We start from the raw sequence: 14,137 nt of genomic DNA, 5'->3' as shown, positions 1-14,137 counted from the left end.
CATAATAATTCATTAGAATTTGTAAAAAAGATTTTTTCTCCAAATGTCATTTTATCGTTTCCTTAGTTTTGTCTATCTTCTGTCATGCGTACTCAAACCCGCCTTATGATATTATGGCGCTTGTGTGATTTCCCTTTTATCTTGGCAAGTTGAAAATTCATTTTATACAGTCAAATTGAACAACTCATCACTATATAAGGTACAGAGACAAAATTTCTACTACTGTATTAATGTATCATGTAGATATTTTCTGCAGCCAATGATTATAAATTGAGAATTCGTTGATTGTAAAAAAAAAATGAGGTCTCTTCAGCTCTGTGAAATGAGAAAACAAGACACAAAGTGTCATGTTTTCTCGCCTTTTTCTTTCTTTTTTCTATTACATATTTATTAAAATGTTTTCCAAAGAATTAGATTGGCTTTTTGGTAGATTTCTCAATATAGATTACCGATTATTTCATGTAAAATAATGTAACTATTATGATTTTATTCTGATTCAATCAAGCATCAGTACTGTGTCATTGCAGAGTTTTCTGCATCTTCAACAAAAAGAAGACAAAAAAGGCAGCTTGGAAAAGACAACAAAATTTAATATTAAACTTACTCGAAACCTTGAGTATTTTTGATCGCTAAAATCGTTCTTGTTTAATTTCTAAAGTGTTCTCATGAAAAATGTTTCGCCTGATTTTTATTACTCTGAAATCTGCTTTTAGCCTGTCCCGAGTTTTTTTTTCTTTTGCATCTTAAAAATTAAAAGAAAAAGGAGCAAAATTTCAACTTAGCTATGAGGATTCCTATTTTTATTTTTTGTCTCCATGAACTGTTGTCTTCTTTCCTTTAAATATCTTATAATTAGTCTGCGTCTTGATATAAGTAATGTTTAGTTTGAAATTTTCTTTTGTTTTTGTTACGTTTTTTCTTCACAATTCGATCAGCTTTTTGTTTGAATTTTTGCTGGAGATTACCTGATTATTATTATTATTTTTTTCAAATATCACATCAGTTTCTCCGATATGAGATTTATTCTCAAGCATTATATTCGAATTCCACCCAACAGCTGTAAATTTATAAAGTTATTGCTTTTTTTTTGTCAATTATTTTAATATGTCATGTTTTTTGACTTATTTTGTTTTACTTATAAAAAAAAAAGAACACAACTACCAAGGAATAGGTTTGAAATTTGCATTGTGGATTTTATATTAATATAATTCTATATAAGGTTATTTTTCTTTGTGGTTTCTTATTGTTTTTAGTTCTCTAGAAATATTTCAAACGGATTCTTCCCAAAATAGTTTCTTTAAACATCTGTCAGGATATGAAATCTTCCTGTTCTTCACAACTAACACATCTTTTAAATATCCATTTACGAAGCGGACCTATAAAAGGCTTGTCTTACTCTCTACATCACTTATCTCCCCATTTTAATATTAAACATTATTAGTTATTCCATTTTGTTGTAACATCATTCCTTCAACATTCTAAATATTGAAGAATACAGCCTTTTGTTTTTGCTTTGATCACTTTCATCTTAGCCCTTTGTGGAATCAATTGATGTTAACTAATTTCTTAAGGCTTAAATCACAATCTTTGAACATAATGAATTGATATATTTCATCTTTATTTTTTAAATATTTTTCAAACCTTATTTTATTTGATCAGATATGAACCTTCTTCCTTCCTTTTGGCAATATGTTTTGTGTGTGTATATATATATATCTTTTTTCTGTCTACTTTTCATTTAAAAAAAAATATATATATTTATGCCTGTTCCTTGTACCTCATCTTTGAAACGTATTCTGGAAAAAGAATAAAAGAATAGTCAGTGGAAAACACGTTATATATATATAGATATAGATATATAAATTTAGATGAGAGAGAGAGGGAGCTGTGCGCGCGTGAGTTGGAAAATGGAAAAGATGAATTAAGGAGAAGTTAACTCAGTCATAGGTAAAGTTTTTTTTTTTCCTTTTCCCCCTCATCTGGAGCTTAATGAAGTGGCTTATGTATGAGTGGATGTTGCAGAATTCGATTTGAACATTTGTTTATCAATGTGAATCTGTGTTTTCTTTTAGTGTGTCTTACTGTTGGAACAATAACAAAACAGAATTAGATTTTAAGTATCATATACATACGCAAAATAAAAGAATAAAACATTCAAATATATAGGTTTGACATGAAATTTTGTGCAATTGTTGTTTGTGGTCGTTTGCAAAGTTTGTTTAATTTTGCCTGAAGTGTGTTGTAAACTTGTCATAACAGTCTCCTCTCCTAATTGTCTATTTTTTTAGGCTCGTATCATCAAAGAAGGCCGCACCCAACTTCTAAAAATCACTATAGTTTTGTTTTGCTGTCTAATTCAGTAACCTTTACGTGATATGTCAGTGTGTTGTATGTGTGTATATATACTCGCCTATAATTCAATTTCATGATTGAAAAGTAAGATTTTCTCTTCCTGATGTTCTTCACAATTAAGTCGAGCAAATAATTCGATTATGAAATATGTATTATTATTTTTATTTACACTCAAACTGACACATATTTTATTCAGTGGTGGAAAAATTAGTGTATGCATCCTGTGCAAGCTGAAAATGGGTGACCAGTGTGTACACAATACAACTATGAATCTTCACCGCTGGCAGACTATCAGAATTCCTTTCCCAACAAATGCTTGCTTAAATATATTACTGAAGTTATAAGTATATATGTGTTTGAGGGAGTTAGAATAGAAATAATACATAATTTGAGATCACTAGCTTAGGGTTTTTTTTTTTTTTTTTTTTCATTCATTGATTAGAAGCAAGTAAGACGCATATGTATGCAAGATTATCTATTCCCATTTTCAGTTTAGGTTGAGAAACATGGAAGCAAAATGGTTGGAATTTTATGAGAATCATACTCCAAAAACATAACAACCAAATCGAATTTTCATTAAACAACCAAAACTATTTTGAAGATTTATTGGATCATCATCATCATCATCATCATTCATCCGTTTTCCATGTTGGCATGGCTTGTAGACAGTTTAACAGGAGCTGGTAAGGCTGGCGGGGGTGGGGGAGGCAGGCTCCATTGTCTGTTTGGGCATGGCCACTACTGCTGGATGCCATTCCTAATGCCAACCACTTTAAGTCGAGTTGTCACATAATCTTCATATAAAGGAGAAAAAAAAAAGTGAGGGATAGAGAAAGAGCAAAAGAGAGGGTGTGAGAGAGAAAAGACATGACTGAGGTTAGGGGTGTGTAATGGGTGGGTGCTTTTTATGTGGTACCAGAACTGAGGCTTTTAAGATTTTTAGAGATTTTCCAAAATTTCAAACATTTTAGTGTTTTATTGTTTGCTTTTTTTTTCTTTTTTTAATAGGGAAATGATAGATTCTGAATGGCAACTGCTTGCTAATTCACCAGCATCACATTTTAGGATTTGGAGGTTACAGAATAGGTCATAACCAGTGATTCTCAACTGGGGTCTGTATGACCCCTGGGGGGGGGGGGTCCATATAAGATTTTTAGGAGACCATGCAAGCAAAGTAGTAAATCTGGGCCCACAGTAGTATATTAAGGGTTCATGAAAAAATTTTGATTTAGATGTACCTATTGGAAGAAACAGCAAGGTTTCTTTTTCAAATGTTTTACATAATTCCTATATTGTTTGAAGAACAATATAGGAATGTTGAAAGAAGTATCTATAAAACTAGTTTTTAAACATCAGGAAGCTATGCGGGGTCCACCAGTGTAAAATAGTAATCAAAGGAGTCAGTAGGTAAAAAATGGTTGAGGATTATCTAAAGTGGTTGACAGAATGATCTTTATCAGATGTTGGCTTTCTACAGATACCATTCACAATGGAGCTGATATTTATTCCCTAATAGTAAAGGTGTATTTTGTATATTAACATATAATGTCTAGTGACATGACAAAATGTTTGAAGTTGATAGAATACAAGTATCAGTGAAATCAGAAATTAAATATTGACTGTCTTTAATCCCCACAATAAAACTGTTATTACCCTGTGTAACACAAATTTTGCCCTTGGATAACAACTGTTATTGTCTATTTGCTTACCACTGGTAAGTATGAAGAATGGCTTATATTTTCTTCAAACTTTGCTTTTGTTGTGTTACTCAAATCCCAAAGAATCCCTCTTAACATGTAGCTATGATGCTCCCTCCCTACTCCTGCTTATGATCAGAGATGCACATATTGTCGGCCACTGAAGGACAAGCTCAAGTGGTTATGATCAAGCAAATCTGTGGTATTGAGCAGAATATTAGCTATAAAAGTATTTCTGCTTGAGCACTTTGGCTCTGAATCTGTCTGAAATGTATTATTAGAACTTAGGGAGTTTTCAAAACATTGTTGTCTGTCTTTATGATGCGCCCCTCCCCTCTCTAGCTAATAAAAAAATTATTATTTTTATGGCAGTGAGCTGGCAGAATTGTTAACATGCTGGGCAAAATGCTTAGTGGCGTTTCCTCTGTCTTTACGTTCTGAGTTCAAATTCCACCGAGATTGACTTTGCCTTTCATCTTTTCAGGGTTGATAAAATTAAGTACCAGTGAAACACTGAGGTCGATGTAATCAACTAGTCCCCTTCCCCCAAAATTTCAGGCCTTGTACCTATAGTAGAAAGAATTATCATTATATTCTGCTGGGGTTGACTTTGCCTTTCGTTCTTCCAGGGTTGATAAAATAAGTACCAGTTGAGCACAGGGGTCAGTGTAATCAACTAGTACCCTCCCCTGAAGTTTCAGGCCTTATGTTTACAGGAGAGTGTCTATAGTAGAATTTTTATTATTTGTTTATTAATCATTTATTCCTCTAACTTCTATTTATATATCCTTTAATGTTATAGTGTCTCCCTTTGGTTGATGTAAACCCCACCTGTTTTTGTGTGTTGTATCTTTGTCCTTTGATATTGTCTGCCATGCCTTGGGCCCTTGTGGCCAATAAAAGAAATCATCATCCCTATTATTATTATTAATAGTTGTGTGTGTGTGTTGGCACTCCGTCGCTAACGACGTCGAGGGTTCCAGTTGATCCCATCAACGGAACAGCCTGCTCGTGAAATTAACGTGCAAGTGGCTGAGCACTCCACAGACACGTGTACCCTTAACGTAGTTCTCGGAGATATTCAGCGTGACACAGACTGTGACAAGGCTGACCCTTTGAATTACAGGTACAACAGAAACAGGAAGTAAAAGTGAGAGAAAGTTGTGGTGAAAGAGTACAGCAGGGTTCACCACCATCCCCTGCTGGAGCCTTGTGGAGCTTTAGGTGTTTTCACTCAATAAACACTTACAACGCCCGGTCTGGGAATCAAAACTGCGATCCTATGACTCCGAGTCCGCTGCCCTAACCACTGGGCTATTGCGCCTCCACTATTAGAAGTAGTATTATCACTGAAACACTAAATCTGCCATGCAGCCATTGCATTCAGCAACAGTCCAATTTATTCTCTTAGCTGACTGTAACAACCCACTTTAATCTGATGAAGCTTATACAAACTTCATTGCTCCTTCTCTATTGGTTTTGTTTGTGTTTGTTTTTGTCTTTTGTTTTCCTCCCCACCGAACACTTGAATTAATTGGCTTTCTTCTAGTGTTTTTCTTTTGTCAATTAGCTACTTTAACACCAGTTTTTTTTTTGTATTTATTGAATTATGTCTTCTTTCGTCTTCTTTAAAAAAATTTTTCTTCATTCTCTTGAAATGTTTATGTTAACCACTTTTTAATGATCTCTCATTTGCTTTAAAGTTAGCATGTCACTCTAGATATTGATTATTATTATTATTATTATTATTATTATTATTATTAGTGCATGCCATCAAAGTGACACTGGGGTAAAATATACGAAGCCCAGTATACCCATCATGACTACCCATGTGCAGACGTTGCACAGTATACAATATCGTGACGTTGATTGACGATATTTTGTCTACCTGGGGTTTGTGCTGTCTGTCAAATAACAACACGGACTTCAGACAGACAATTCCAACTGTCTGACAGGTATCGACTGGATTTCCTGGATGTGCCAGTGTGGACCTGGTCAAACTGCATCGGGATATCCAGATCATATCTAGATAGGGTATTCTGTTGAATAGCAGATAAGGATAGCATAAATTGTCCACGGTTTAAAGTAGTCTACTACATAGACTACAAATTTGTGATCTGTACAGTCAACTTAGATAGGCTTCATAGACAGGGACCCAGTTACTGGAAGCTGAACATGTTGCTGACGCGTAAAGATGTCAGTGAGCAGATTAGTGAACTAGTTAAGGGGGCATTGAAGGGGGCAATAATCAACAATAAATGATGGTTTGCTCTGAAAAGGGCAATTAGAATTGAATCAGTAAGGTTTGGCAAAGGACTAGCAGTAGAAAGAAACAAAGTAGAGGCAGGTCTAGTCAAAATGTTAGATGGGGCTTTTAGAAAAGGGATCATGATCAACGTTCTCGCTGCAAGATTGGCACTCAGCCAATTCTTCAACTCAAAACAAAGGTTGCATTGTCTGAGCTAAGGCACGTGCACTTAGACATGAAGGGGCAAAAGCCGTCCAATGGGCCCGAGTGGCCGAGACATGGCTTGGCAATAAATCCACGATCCGATTCTTGCCGGATCACAACGAGAAAATGATAACTGATCCGAGACAGATGTGTGCGGCCTGGTAGGGGAGGCACAGACATGTGCCATCCTGAAAAGATCGATCCATGGCAACCTCGTTTCAGTCATTTGACTGCGGCCTTGCTGGAGCACCGCCTTTAGTCGAGCAAATCAACCCCAGGATTTATTCTTTGTAAGCCTAGTACTTATTCTACCGGTCTCTTTTGCCGAACCGCTAAGTTACAGGGACGTAAACACACCAGCATCAGTTGTCAAGTGATGTTAGGGTGACAAACACAGACACACAAACATATACATACATATATATATACACACGCACACATGACAGGCTTCTTTCAGTTTCTGTCTACCAAATCCACTGACAAGGCTTTAGTTGGCCCGAGGCTATAGTAGAAGACACTTGCCCAAGGTACCATGCAGTGGGACTGAACCCAGAACCATCATCATCATCATCATCATCATCGTTTAACGTCCGCTTTCCATGCTAGCATGGGTTGGACGATTTGACTGAGGACTGGTGAAACCGGATGGCAACACCAGGCTCCAGTCTGATTTGGCAGAGTTTCTACAGCTGGATGCCCTTCCTAACGCCAACCACTCAGAGAGTGTAGTGGGTGCTTTTACGTGTCACCCGCACGAAAACGGCCACGCTCGAAATGGTGTCTTTTATGTGCCACCCGCACAAGCCAGTCCAGGGGCACTGGCAACGATCTCGCTCGAAAATCCTACAGGAGCCAGTCAGGCGGTACTGGCAACGGCCACGCTCAAAATGGTGCATCTCATGTGCCACCCGCACAAGAACCAGTCCAGGGGCACTGGCAACGATCTTACTTGGCTTGCCGGGTCTTCTCACGCACAGCCCATTTCCAAAGGTCTCGGTCCGTAGTCATCGCCTCGGTGAGGCCCAATGTACGAAGGTCTTGCCTCACCACCTCAGCCCAGGTCTTCCTGGGCCTACCTCTTCCACGGGTTCCCTCAACTGTTAGGGTGTGGCACTTTTTCACGCAGCTATCCTCCTCCATTCTCACCACATGTCCATACCAGCGCAATCGTCTCTCTTGCACGCCACAACTGATGCTTCTAATGTTCAGCTTTTCTCTCAAGATACTTACACTCTGACGGGTATTCACATTGACATTACACATCCAACGGAGCATACTGGCTTCATTCCTTGCGAGCTTACGTATGTCCTCAGCAGTTACAGCCCATGTTTCACTGCCATGTAGCATGGTTGTTCGTACGCATGCGTCATACAGTCTGCCTTTTACTCTGAGTGAGAGTCCCTTTGTCGCCAGCAGGGGTAAGAGCTCTCTAAACTTTGCCCAGGCTATTCTTATTCTAGCAGCTACACTTTCAGCGCACCCACCCCCACTACTAACTTGGTCGCCCAGATAGCGGAAGCTATCGACTACCTCTAGTTTTTCACCCTGGAATGAGATAGAAGTTGTTTCCTGTTTGTTTGCAGTCTTTATTGCACCTGAACATCTGCCACAAACAAAAACTAACTTGCTAGTTAACCTGCCTTTGATGTTGCTGCACCTCTTATGTGTCCATAGCTTGCACCGGGTACATCTTATAGAGTTACTACCTACTCCTTTTCTACATACTGAGCAGGGCCATCTACCTGAAGGGGTTTGTGTTTTATCTACCTTCCTACTTATTAGGATTTTGGTTTTAGCTAGGTTGACTCTAAGGCCCTTCAATTCTAGACCTTGCTTCCACACCTGAAACTTCTCCTCTAGTTCTGATAGTGACTCCGCAATTAGGGCAAGGTCATCAGCATAGAGGAGCTCCCAGGGGCAACCTGTCTTGAACTCCTCTGTGATTGCCTGGAGGACTATGGTAAATAATAGGGGGCTGAGGACGGAACCTTGGTGGACCCCTACCTCTACCCGGAATTCATTGCTGTACTCATTTCCAACCCTCACCTTACTGGCCGCATCTCTGTACATGGCTCGCACAGCTCTCACTAGCCATTCTTCTATCCCAAGTTTCCTCATTGACCACCAGATAAGGGATCGGGGGACCCTGTCAAAGGCTTTCTCCATGTCAACGAAAGCCAGGTACAGAGGTTTATCCTTGGCTAGGTATTTCTCTTGCAACTGTCTCACTAGAAATAAGGCATCAGTAGTGCTTTTACCTGGCACGAACCCAAACTGCATCTCATCTAAATTGATTCGCTCCCTAATTAGTTGGGCTATGACCCTCTCTGTAACTTTCATAACCTGATCTAACAGCTTGATGCCTCTGTAATTATTTGTATCTAAAGCGTCCCCTTTACCTTTGTAGCAGTTGACTATGATGCTGCTACACCAGTCATAGGGTATGACTCCTTCGTGTATCACCTGGTTCGTAATACGGGTGACTAGGCTATAGCCAACACTGCCAGATATTTTGAGCATCTCTGCAGTGATTCCTGATGGGCCGGGGGCTTTCCCGGTCTTCATACTCTTAATTGCTTTATCTACCCTGGTACTATCAACTCGGATAGCTGGTCCCTCTATTGGGTCGACATAAGGCAGGCTCTCTTTCTCCCATTCATTCTCTTTATTAAGCAATCTATCGTAGTGGCATCTCCAGACCTCTTTCTTTGCATCCTCATTTAATGCAAGCGTACCATCATCCATGCGAACACATTTCTCTCCTACAACATCACTATTCTCTCTCCTACACTGTCTTGCAACCCGAAATACCTCGAGTCTTTGGTCCTCACGGCGCAGAACATTGGCAAATCTTTCCTTATCTGCTTCCCCTCTGGCTAAATAAACCTGTCGCCTAGCCTCCCTTCTGGCACATTGGTACAATTCCCTGCTACCACCGTTCTTCCAGTCCTTCCAAGCTTGTTTCTTTTGTCTAATAGCCCTGTCTACCTCCTTGTTCCACCACCACGTTACTCTGGGTTGGGAGGGGACCTTACACCACCCACAAATCTGGTCGGTGGCTTTCAACAGGTTGTCCCGCAGAAATCTCCAATTGTCTTCCACGTTGTATGATGCTATATCCCCTTCTATTTCGTTAAATGCTTCAAGTAACTTGTCTCTAAGTCTCTGTCCGTTTGCAGGGTCTTTAAGCTTCCACACCCTTCTTCTCCAAGCCTGTCTAATTCTGGGCACCCATTTTGCCTTGATCCCAAAGTCGCTAACTACTAATCTATGTTGTGGGGTACATTCTTCGCCAGGGTAGGTTTTGGCATTTATAAGCCGCCCTCTTTCCCTATTTCTGGCGAGGATGTAGTCGATTTGGCTAGAGTGTCTGCCGGAGCGGTAGGTGACCGTTGATAAACAAGCTACTTACCACACAGCCTCTCCTACGCCTATATATTTCAAAACTAAAATAGCACCAACTACTGGTCTAATAGAATTAATGCCTGTAGTAGCAGTTTTAAGCTAGTAAGACTGTGCCACCAAGAGAGTGGGTGTTCTTAGTACAAAAGCACATAAATGTTATCACCATCAATATTTGGTTTCAGCTAGTTATGACTATACTTAGTGATAAACTATTACCTAGCAACCTAGCAACAGTATATTCTTTTGATAAAAGAACAGCCATTGTCGCTATTAAGTCGCTAATGGTTTTACTTGTATGTTAATATTTGCATTTACCTACTACTAATTTCTGCCCACCATACATCTCTACTGGAACCAGCAAATTTGCTTCTATGCGGTTACTCTTGCTGCTGGAAATAATAGCCAAATATCCCTTGACTTTCAATGTTGTCTCAAAAACATAAGTGTAGGATATGTAGCCATTGGGAAAAGGCACGATCATCATGGGTGGAATACCTTTAGTCTGTCACCAATCTGCTTCAAGGTTGACCTGGGGCTAAAATCAACTCTCCTCTGTATGAAAGCCAAATACTTGTCAACCCAATTCTTTTGTCCATTGTTGCCATGACTTCTGCATCACAACCAGGGATGCATTAAGTGTCTGTGTAACCCTTTAGCATTCAGATTACTTTGTCAAATGTAAAGCTTATTTATTTATGTCCATGCAGGTGGCACGCAATAAGCACCATTTGAGCATGGGTCAATGCTACTGCTGCCTGACTGGCTCCTCGTGCCGGTAGCACATAAAAATCACCATGTGAACGTGGTTGATGCCAGTGCCCCATGACTGGCTCCCGTGCTGGTGGCATGTATAAGCTCCCTCGAACATACTCGACTAAAATTCTTGAAGCTCCAGCATGGCCGCAGTCTAATGACTGGAAGAAGTAAAAGATAAAAGATACATTATATAAATCTTGAAGTAGTACCTTTTTTCACATAGTCTCCTTATGTATATTTGACTACTGTTGCCGCAGCTACTTCTCTCATCACAGTGCTCTATCACTTAATACTCTTATGCATTTATTTGGCTTTGCATGTCAGGTCTTTGATCACAGCTGCTCTATCACAGCTGGCCTGGGGCTATAAACCACAGCACTCCCAACATTCACAGCTGCAACAACCTGCTTGTGAGTCTCCGTTGCAGGCAGACTCACTTCATGCAAAAGTCATCACTGGTTCCGTATCACTGCTGCTGCTGCTGCTGCTGCTACTACTACTTCTACTACTACTATGATCAGCACTAACTAGCACATGTATTGCTTCTGCTAGTCCTATGTTGATATGAGTTAGTTGTAGGTTCGCAGTATTTCAGAGACTCTTTTATGAATTTTTTTTTTTTTTTTTTTTGCTTTCCCTTTTAGTCGCCAAATGGAGTTAGATTTCTCTGATCAAACAAAATATAGAAGAATGCAGAATAAAAGGCGAGATTGCTATCTAGTCCATTGTTTTTTTTTTTTTTTAGTGGTCATTTGAAGTGAGACTTTTTTTTTTCCTTTTTTGTAATACGTCTTCTATTTCCATTACTACTCCGATTATTATCATTATTATTTTGTATTGTATCATCCTCGATCTCTTTGTAAACCTGTAGAGGTTAATAAAGAGAAATCATGATTGTTGTTGTTGTTATTATTGCTTATTTATTTATTCATTTATTGAGGCATTGAAAGGAGTAGGACCACTGCATACTGGACAAAATGCTAACGACATTTCGTCTGTCTTTATGTTCTGAATTCAAATTCCGAGGAGGTCAACTTTACCTTCCATCCTTCTCGTGTTGATGTAATCGACTAGCCCCCTCCTCCTAAATTTCAGACCTTGTGCCTTTCTTAGAAAAGATTATTATTATTATTATTATTAAGGCAACGAATGAGCAGTATCATTTACATGCCAGACAAAATGCTTAGCTGCATTTCTTCTGGTGTTTAATGTTTGGAGTTCAAATTCAGCCGTCAACCTTGCCTTTCATCCTTTTGAGGATGATAAAATAAAGTACCAGTTAAATATTGGTGTTGATGTAATCAACTACACCCGTCTCCTAAAATTGCTGGCCTTGTGCCAAAATTTGAAACCATGATTATTGTTATTATTATTATTATTATTATTTTGTAGTAGACAGAAAATTGCCATGGCATTATTTAAAATTTTGCAAAAAATAAATAAATTGATAATGATGATATAGAAAATTGCGTGTGTTTTTGAAGAGATCCGAACAGCCAATTGGCATATTATGCGTTAAAATTTTATAAAGTTAAATTTGAAATTTGGCCAGTTTTTAACATTTTTACTAAGTAGACCAGAATAGGATGTATTTATAGACATCCCCCCACCCCCCACCCCACCCCCACACACACCTAAGTTTAGCAGGTAGCCTGTAAACAATATATATGATGAATAGCAGTTTCCTCTCTCTCTCTCTCTCTAGCGTTGAGAAGTAGTAGGCTGACAGACATGCTGTTTGCTGCTCACGTGTGTATGTATCTGTGTGTGTGTGTGTTTGCGTGTGTGCAGTTTAGCCCTAAGATCAGATCTGGTCAAAGAGACCTGTGTACCAAATCTTTCTCAGTTCTAATCAGCCCATCCTTCCCCCAATCCTCAAACATAGTATATTTTTGATTACACAGCCATGTCCTTCTTTTTATATGATACGAGCTAAACTTCCTCGTCTCTCTCTCTGCCTATCAGTTGGACACTTAACTTCATGGAGGATAGTAAGGAGAATGTTTTACAGTTGCCAACGTACACAAATGTCACTGAACTTTTTTTTTTTTTGCCTTAGACGGAGTCAACATACTGAGAAAGAGAGAGGATTCATGCTCACTGTGTTAAGACTGAAGCCCAAGTAGAGCAGATATACAAGCACATATAACAGCTGCAAGCTTTTCTGAATCTATTTAGCCAAGCTCCAGTGCCTATGTGGTCTCTGCCAGATAGCATCAAGGTGAACGACCTGTGTTTCACTTAGTAATTTTCTGAGATGATTCCAAATGTCCTCTCCTCTCACTTTCAGACATCGATAACCTGGTACTGTTCAGACTTGCATGAAGAAGGAATGACATTTAAAAAAACAAAAAAATGTTGTAATTAGATTTTGAATAGATTATAAAAATATTCAGTATTACTAAATTGTAATTTCTTATTTATTCCCCCATGGAATATAGGCCATTTATGAATTTTTCTATACTGTCCTTGACTCTGGGAGGATACAACCTCTCTGTCCTTTAGGGATGGTTCCCCTCTTCCAGGCCTTGATAGTTTTGAATTGTCATCAACACTTTTGTATAACTCTGTAACTTTACTTTTTCCTAGATAGGCGTGTTGGCCCTGCACAAGCCTATTTTTACCTCTGGGGGGTGGTGGGATCCATATTTGTGTGTGTTAATGCGTGTGCATGCGCACACACACATAAATATATAGGTGCAGGTGGGTTGTGTGGAAGGAGTCCCCCCCCCCCCCCGACCACATGGTTTCAGGTTCAATCCTATTGTGTGGCAACCTGGCCTAGTGTTTTCAATAGTCCTCGGCTAACAAAAGCTTTGTGAGTGAAGTTAGTTTCTGCCCTATATATGCGTATGTGTGTTTATGTCACTTTGTCTTAATGTTGTGTGATTGCCGTAAACGAATGTCATTTCTAGTATACTGCAGAAACATGTCTGACCACAGGAAAATATTACTGTGTTTAGAAACAGCTAGTGGTTGACGACAGGAAGGGCATCTGGCTGTAGAAACCCTGCTTTGATAAAAGACTGTCAGACCCATGCAAGCGTGGAAAACTGGATGTTAAAGTGGTGGTGATGTGAATATTTATATTCTTTGATGTCTTCATAGGAAATTACTTGAGCAAAAGCTGTAAAGTTATGTTGACAATTTCCTGTCAACACATTGTCTTGTAACTCAGCACTTTTGATGGTACGTGGAAGAAAAATCTCTTACTTGAAATACAGCTGAGGATTAGCAACGAGAAGAGCATCTAGCTGTAAAAAAATGCCTTCATTACTGTTATTGTCAACTTATATGGAAAAGCATACTTAATGAACAAATGAACAAATAAAGCACCTGTTTGAAACAGAAAAGGGAAATGGATTCACTAATAGAAATTGGTAAACATATCTCTCGCTTGATAAAGACTTAGCTTTAGTTGTGCCATTAAGATTTTTCTGAAAGTAAATGAAGATTTCAGTTATGTTTATGTTTC

General features: G+C 38.8%; 1 protein-coding gene across 5 annotated transcripts in view; it reads left to right on the top strand.

Moving 5' to 3' along the window:
* Positions 1-74: 74 nt before the first annotated feature.
* The window catches only part of LOC106867995 (uncharacterized), a 67,676-nt gene continuing 53,613 nt past the window's right edge, over positions 75-14,137 (top strand). The window contains exons 1-2 of one of the 5 annotated variants that reach the window (XM_089337672.1): positions 95-199; positions 12,722-12,883. The gene's annotated coding sequence lies outside the window, so the exon portion shown is untranslated. Of the gene's footprint in view, positions 200-12,721; positions 12,884-14,137 lie in introns of all 5 variants that reach the window. The other 4 variants (XM_089337671.1, XM_089337673.1, XM_089337674.1 and 1 more) reach the window with 4 other exon arrangements.

Source organism: Octopus bimaculoides, chromosome 19 (assembly GCF_046866305.1).
Source record: "Octopus bimaculoides isolate indiv1 chromosome 19, ASM4686630v1, whole genome shotgun sequence".
NCBI classification, from domain to species: Eukaryota; Metazoa; Mollusca; class Cephalopoda; order Octopoda; family Octopodidae; genus Octopus; species Octopus bimaculoides.
This window is presented reverse-complemented; position numbering and strand designations above follow the sequence as displayed.